Here is an 8010-nt window from a genome sequence, read left to right as displayed (position 1 = left end):
TATGTTCTTTCTATTTTCCATAAGTGTCGGCTGGCTGAGAAATAAAGAGAGACAGTATAAAGAGAGGAATTTTACAGCTGGGCCACCAGGGGTGACATCACATATCGATAGGACTGTGATGCCCACCTAAGTCTCAGACCAGCAAGTTTTTATTAAGGGTTTCAAAAGGGGAGGGGGTGTAAGAACAGGGAGTAGGTATAAAGATCACATGCTTCAAAGGGCAAAAAGCAGAACTACTAATAAGGGTCTAACAAAGATCACATGCCTTTGAGGGAACAGGACAAAAGGCAAAAGCAGAACCACCGATAATGGTCTATGTTCAGCGGTGCATGTATTGTCTTGATAAACATCTTAAACAACAGAAAACAGGGTTTTTTGAGCAAAGAACTTGTCTGACCTCAAATTTACCAGGCAGAGTTTTTCCCCACCCTAGCAAGCCTGAGGGTACTGCAGGAGACCAGGGCGTATCTCAGTCCTTATCTCAACAGCATAAGACAGACATTCCCAGAGCAGCCATTTATAGACCTCCCCCCAGGAATGCATTCCTTTCCCAGAGTATTAATAATAACATTCCTTGCTAGGAAAAGAATTTAGCGATATCTTCCCTACTTGCACGTCCATTTATAGGCTCTCTGCAAGAAGAAAAATATGGCTCTTTTTGCCCAACCCTGCAGGCACTCAGACCTTATGGTTGTCTTCCCTTGTTCCCTAAAAATTGCTATTATTCTGTTCTTTTTCAAGGTGCACTGATTTCATATTGTCAAACACACATGTGTTACAATCAATTTGTACAGTTAACAAAATTATCGCAGTGGTCCTGAGATGACCTACATCCTCAGCTTACGAAGATAACAGGATTAAGAGATTAAAGACAGGCATAAGAAATTATAAAAGTATTATATGGGAACTGATAAATGTCCATCTTAAAATGAAATCTTCACAATTTATGTTCCTCTGCCACAGCTCCAGCTGGTCCCTCCGTTTGGGGTCTAGGATGTCTTACATTAACACTTATAACTAAGTGTTTTTTACAAAAAAATGAAAGTTTAAGGAACGGTTTAGATTTTTTTCAAGAATATTTCATACATGATGTTATGTTTTTTCTACCCAAACATTATTTCTAGTTGTCTTTCTTTTTGTGATATTAGCAGCTGTTTTGAATTATTTTGCCAACTTGGCCAGCAACCACTACAGTTTTCTAAAACTAAGAAGTCTATATTCTAGAACTCTCTTCCCTAAATGAATCCTCATAAAATTTGCAAATAGAGAAAATTCACACACAATTCCAAAGTTAAAAGTAAAGCCAAAGTCACTGTCAGCAATTTTTGGCAGCCAGGCATGGAGACTTTCAGAGCTTTTAACAAGGTTCTTCTCAGCAATTCTAGCATCCAGATATAGCCCCATCATAGATCTCACACGAGCGTGTACGTCATAATCCTGGTGAATACAGAAGTTCCCTGGACTCTTCATGAGCTGCTGCTTTCCCTGCTATATCAGTGTTTTCAGCTGATGCCATTTGTGATTGTGTTTCTGACTTTCTGTAGGCAACCTGCCAAACCTTCATTTTTTTTTTTTTTTTGCTTAGATGCACAAGAATGTAGGCACTAATTCTTATATTAAACTGTTTATTTCTATAATACTTAATTGGCTGTTTTCCTGGCTGAACCAACCAAGAGCAGCAGGGATGATAACTTGCAAAATTCATTAAAATAGAGGTCAAGAAATTGAGCCATTTTAATTCTATTATTCTTCTTTCATATATTAAATAGAAAACTTTTGTAGATAGTTTTTCTTCATTATCTCTTTGGTTACCCTGAGGTACTGCTTGTAGAGAAAAGGTAGAATAAATATGGGATTCTTTCCCTTTATTTACCATTTTCTATTTATCAGTTCCTTTTTTATTTACCAGTTTTCTAAGTAGTATTCTGGTTTCCTAAAATCCTAGAAAGCACTTGAAGAAATTAAAAATGGGTTGGTTCTTTTTTTGTTTTTTTTTTTGTTTGTTTTTTTTTTTTGAGAGAGAGTCTTGCTCTGTCGCCCAGGCTGGAGTGCCGTGGCACGATCTCAGCTCATTGCAAGCTCCACCTCCCAGGTTCACACCATTATCCTGCCTCACTCAGCCTCCCGAGTAGCTGGGACTACAGGCCCCTGCCACCACACTCAGCTAATTTTTTGGTATTTTTAGTAGAGACGGGGTTTCATCGTGTTAGGCAGGATGGTCTCGATCTCCTGACCTCATGATCTGCCTGCCTTTGCCTCCCAAAGTGCTGGGATTATAGTTGTGAGCCACCGTGCCCAGCCAAAAATGGGTTGATTTTTTAAAAATTAATGTTGGGAATTATTCTCCTGCCTCTTCTCAGTCTAATTAAATTTTTCTGTAAGATATTGTATTTTTAAGTACTAGAATTTTTATTTTTTTAAGTTTTTATCTCTGCTGAGATTTCACGTTTACTCAATATTATTATTATCTCAGTCCTTGAGCATATCTATAATATAGTAGTATCCCCTTGTTTGTGACTTTACTTTCCTCACTTTCAGTCACCCACAGTCAAAAAATATTAAATATAAAACTCCAGAAGTAAACAGTTTATAAGTTTTAAGTCACGCACTGTTCTAAGGAATGTGATGCAACCTCCCGCCATTCTGCTGTATCCGGTTCAGGATGCGACATATCCCTTTGCTTGGCAGATCCACACTTCCTGCTTCCTGCTCATTAGACATTTGCAGCCATCTAAGTTATCAGATGGACCTAGCTTAGCATAGCAGTGTTTGTGTTCAAGTAATCCTTATTTTATTTAGTAATGGTCCCCATATGCAAGAATAGTGATGCTGGCAATTCAGATATGCAAAAGAGAAACCTGAAAATGCTTTCAGTAACTGAAAAGCAGAAAGTTTTCTACTTAATGAGGAAAAGAAATATGCTGAGGTTGCTAACATCTAGGGTAAGAATTAATCTTTTATTTGTAAAATTGTGGAAAAGGAAAAATAAATTCTTGCTAGTTTTGTTTTTGTACCTCAAACTGCAAAAGTTACAGCCACAGTGTGTGGTAAGTGCTAATGTAGGGTTCGGTATTATCCATGGCTTAAGAGATCCACGGAGGTCTTCCAAAGTATGCCCCACAGATAAAGGGGGAATACTGTAGTCTTTTAATGCTAATTCCAATATCTGGATGATGTATTTATTCTATTGACTACATGCTTTAATATCATTATAAGCTTGATGATTTAAACATCAGGTGTGCACCTGCTCATTGCAGTCATCATCATCATCATCGTCATTATTTTTGTTTGTTTGGGTTTTTTTGAGATGAATCTTGCTTTATGGCCCAGGCTGGACTGCAGTGGCATAATCAAAGCTCACTGCAGCCTCAGACTCCTGGGCTTAGGTGACCCTGCCACCTCAGCCTCTCAAGTAGCTGGGACTACAGGCACATGCTACCATGCCTGCCTAATTTTTTTGTTTTATATTTTTGGCAGACAGAGGGTTTTACCATGTTGCCCAGGCTTGTCTTGAACACCTGGGCTAAAGCAATCCATCTGCTTTAGCTTCCCAAAGTGTTGGGCTTACAGGTGTGAACCACCATGCCTGGCTTGTGGTCATCGTTATTATTGATGCTTATATTAGTTCATGTTTGGATAGTGGGACCTCCTTCAAGTTGCCTCTTGGATCCTATGGACATGACCCTGAGGGGCATAAAAGTGTCCTTGCTTTCCAGTATGACGAGATGCTCTAGACTGATTTTGCACATTGCCTGCCTGCAGCCAGAAAGCAGCCATTTCTCCAAGAAGCTTTGGTTCCTTTTAGTGAGTGATGATGTGGAGAATCCAAAGTTATGACACCAAGGAGCTTTCTGCTTCTGTTTTGTTTAATGCTTCTAGGACTTTTCAGTGGATTAGTCTAAAAGATAAGTGTATTTTTTAATTAAAAAAATATAACTTTTAAGTAAACCTTTCTGTTAACAGTCTTCATTAGAGGATTTTAATTATGCTCAGAGATAATACATCTGTATCTTCTTCTATTTCATTTGAAAAGTACCAGTTTTCAATGTCACACCCATAAGGAGGCAGAGTCTAGCTCTGTCGCCCAGGCTGGAGTGCAGTGGCACAATCTCCACTCACTGCAACCTCCAACTCCCAGGTTCAAGCAATTCCCCACCTCAGCCTCTGGAGTAGCTGGGATTACAGGCACATGACACCACACCTGGCTATTTTTTGTATTTTTAGTAGAGATGGAGTTTCACCATCTTGGCCAGGCTGGTCTTGAACTCCTGACCTCGTGATCCACCTGCCTTGGTCTCCCAAAGTGCTGGGATTACAGGCATGAGCCACTGCACCCGGCCTTTTTTTTCTTTTTTTCTTTTTTTTTTTTTTTAGACCCAGTCTTGCTCTGTCACCCAGGCTGGAGTGCAGTGGCATGATCTCAGCTCACTGCAACCTCCACCTCCCGGGTTCAAGCAGTTCCCTGCCCCAGCCTCCTTAGTAACTGGAATTACAGGCGCTTACCACCATGCCTGGCTAATTTTTTTTTTTTTTTTTTTTTCTGAGACTGAATCTCACTCTGTCGCCCAGGCTGGAGGGCAGTTGCACGATCTTGGCTCACTGCAACTTCCACCTCAAGTGATCCTCCTGCCTCCATCTCCTAAAGTACTGGGATTATAGGCATGAGCCATCACACCCAGTCAATATAACTATATTCACAAGGAAACAAAACAATTTGTGTGACTCGACTTACAGCAATATTTGCTGTATTGTGGTGGTCTGGAACCAAATCCACAATATCTTTGAGGTATGGCTTCACTTTCTAAGCATTTCCTGAGTCAGCCTACTTTTTCTCCATTTTTATTGTCATTATTCTATCTATTTTTTTGTTTTCTTGTTGTTGTTTGGAAACAGAAAAGTGCTGTGTCACCCAGGCTGGAGTGCAGTAGCACTATCATAGCTCACTGCAGCCTTGATCTCCTGTGTTCAAACTACCCTCCTGCCTCAGGCTCCTGAGTAGCTGAGACTACAGATTCACGCTACCACACCTGTTTGTTTTGCTTTGTTTTGTTTTGTTTTGGAGACAGAGTCTCGCTCTGTCTCCCAGGCTGGAGTGCAGTGGCACGATCTCGGCTCACAGCAAGCTCCGCCTCCTGGGTTCACGCCATTCTCCTGCCTCAGCCTCCGGAGTAGCTAGGACTACAGGCACCCACCACCACGCCCGGCTAATTTTTTGTATTTTTAGTAGACATGGGGTTTCACCGTGTTAACCAAGACGGTCTTGAACTCCTGACCTCGTAATCCGCCCACCTCGGCCTCCCAAAGTGCTGGGATTCCAGGCATGAGCCACCCGCTCCCGGCCCAGCTCATTTTTAAAAAGACATTTGTAGAGATGGGGTCTCATCATGTTGCCCAAGCTGATCTGGAACTCCTGGCCTCAAACTATCCTCCCGCCTCAGATTCCTGAGTAGCTAGGATCAATCCATTGCTGAAGAGTACATGGATGTTACTTTGCAGACTGTCAACCTGAATTGGTGTTTGCTTGACATTGCCTAATTATTAGTTTCAGTTTCAGCTTACCCACTTTTTGTCAGCAACATGCAGAAGAGACTGTGCCCTTTTTAGTGTATTGTATCAGGAAGCATCTCACATTGGTTTGTGCCATTACTGGTGCAGTGACTTCCAGCCACTTGGTTAAGGTGGAGTTGGCCATATTTCTCCACTGCAAAATTACTGATTTTCCTTTTGTAATTAATAAGTGTGTGTGAGAAGGTTCTTTGAGATGAGGTATATATCTCATTCTTGGTCAAACTATAAGGTTTTTTTTTAAGTGAAAGAAAATTTATTAAGAAACTAAAGGAATAAAAGAAAGGCTACTCCATAGGCAGAGCAGCGTCACTTTAAGGTTTTGAGGTTAACTGATTTTTGTCCAAATCAATAATTACTGCTATGATTGAAAAATGATTATTACTAAGTTTATTTTCATTGTCTCAAGTTCTGCCGAACTCTGGATCCAGGCTGTGTCAATAGGGTGGTATGGTGCCTCCTGTACTTGTCTCGGCCTCCCACAGTCCTTTTTATTTATTTTGTTTTTATAATAGAGACAGGGTCTTACTATGCTGCCCAGACTGGTTTCAAACTCCTGGGCTCAAGCAATCTTCCTGCCTCAGCCTCCCAAAGTGCTGAGATTACAAGCATGAGCCACCACACCCGGCCAAGTCCTTTACCATCTTCAGAAAGCTTAACTTGCACTTTCAGCAAAAGGATAGATTCCCAGGAAGACTGTGAGAGAGAGTTGCGGCCTAAGTTGATAATATCCAATACACTGAACTTGACTGTGTTCACCATGTTCTGGCTCTAGAGAGATGAGAGTGCTAGTGAGGTTGGTGCCATTTTGTGTATCTTCTGTACCTTGAAGTCCCTCAGAAATCTTGCCCCTGGTCTTCTTGTTCTAAGAACACAACAGGTTCTCTTTTTCTGTGGAGATGAAATCTAGATCTTTGATTTTGGAACCAAATTTGGACTCAACTCTGGAGCACCAATTTCTTCAGCAAGTTGTTCTCTGGAATCAATCCCAGGGTATGGATTTTTCATAAATGCCTTGATGAGAGTGTGTAATTGAGAGGCGCTATAGGTGGTATGACACCGTCTGGCTTCTCTACTTTGAAATTCCACACCAGGTTGATCTTGCCCTTGGCTGTGGCTTGAATCTAAAGTCAGGTTCTGGTCTTTTCTGGAATCTGTGCCTAGCTCTTCGATTCTGGGCGACAGAGTGAGACTCCGTCTCAAAAAAAAAAAAGGCCGGGCGTGGTGGCTCATGCCTGTAATCCCAGCACTTTGGGAGATGGAGATGGAGGTGGGTGGATCACGAGGTCAGGAGTTCAAGACCAGCCTGGCCAAGATGGTAAAACGCCATCTCTACTAAAAATACAAAAAATAGCCAGGTGTGGTGGCATGTGCCTGTAATCCCAGCTACTCCAGAGGCTGAGGTAGGGAATTGCTTGAACCTGGGAGTTGGAGGTTGCAGTGAGCCGAGATTGTGCCACTGCACTCCAGCCTGGGCGACAGAGCTAGACTCTGCCTCATTATGGGTGTGACATTGAAAACTGGAACTTTTCAAATGAAATAGAAGAAGATACAGATGTACTATCCCTGAGCATAGTTAAAATCCTCTAATGAAGACTGTTAACAGAAAGGTTTACTTAAAAATTATAAATTTTTATTAAAAAATTAAAAAATACACTTATCTTTTAGACTAATCCACTGAAAAGTCCTAGAAGCATTAAACAAGCAATCTGGGCTCTTCTGTATCAATTTCTAAAGCAAGTTTTTGTTTGGTAGCATAACCTGGGTAAGATTTTTGATTGAAGTTATTGATGAGGATTTTCAATTGATCTTTTGTGAATTTGGTGTGACTGCACCTATGATTTGTTGCTACCATCTTGTGTGAAGAGGTGTCTTTGGCCATGCTGGAAGACAGTCCTGGAGGCTGAGCTACTGTCTGGGAGACCACTTACAGCTCATTTTAAAAAGAAAGTTTGCATATAATACAACATAATTCACAAATCTAAAGCTTATGGTTTTCTGGGCTTTGACAAATGAAAACACCTGTGCAACTTCAACCCTTACTAGGATATGGATGAGGGTTTCTACCCGAAAGCACCAATATTCTAACAAACAGCTTTGCATTTTTTGAATTGTTCACTGCCTGTGAGGATTCCTTACTCCAAGTTTATGACAAATATATTCAGAAGGCATAGTCTACAATTAGTGTTTGGGTAAGTATTTTCATCGATTGTCTGATTATTTGCTGTGAATTTAAGTATGTTGATTTTTATGTAGTTGTCTTCTGCGAAACCTTGTGCCATTTTTTGTGTGGAAACCACTTGTAGAATAAACAGAGATTATGAACGCACAGAGTTGGTTGTGATGGGCACATCTACCTGTGGCTGCCATTTAAGTGGATGATGGAATCCGACTCTGGAGCATCGGCAGCCCGAGCTGGTGCTGGGCTCACACTGACCCTGGGAG

General features: G+C 41.1%; 1 pseudogene; it reads right to left on the bottom strand.

Moving 5' to 3' along the window:
• Positions 1 to 6320: 6320 nt before the first annotated feature.
• LOC116461389 (double homeobox protein A-like) lies at positions 6321 to 7447 on the bottom strand (annotated as a pseudogene).
• Between the last annotated feature and the right edge of the window lie 563 nt (positions 7448 to 8010).

This window comes from Hylobates moloch, unplaced genomic scaffold (genome assembly GCF_009828535.3).
Source record: "Hylobates moloch isolate HMO894 unplaced genomic scaffold, HMol_V3 SCAFFOLD_3, whole genome shotgun sequence".
NCBI lineage: Eukaryota > Metazoa > Chordata > Mammalia > Primates > Hylobatidae > Hylobates > Hylobates moloch.
Note: the sequence above shows the minus strand (reverse complement) of the source record. Positions and strands in the feature narration are given on the sequence as shown.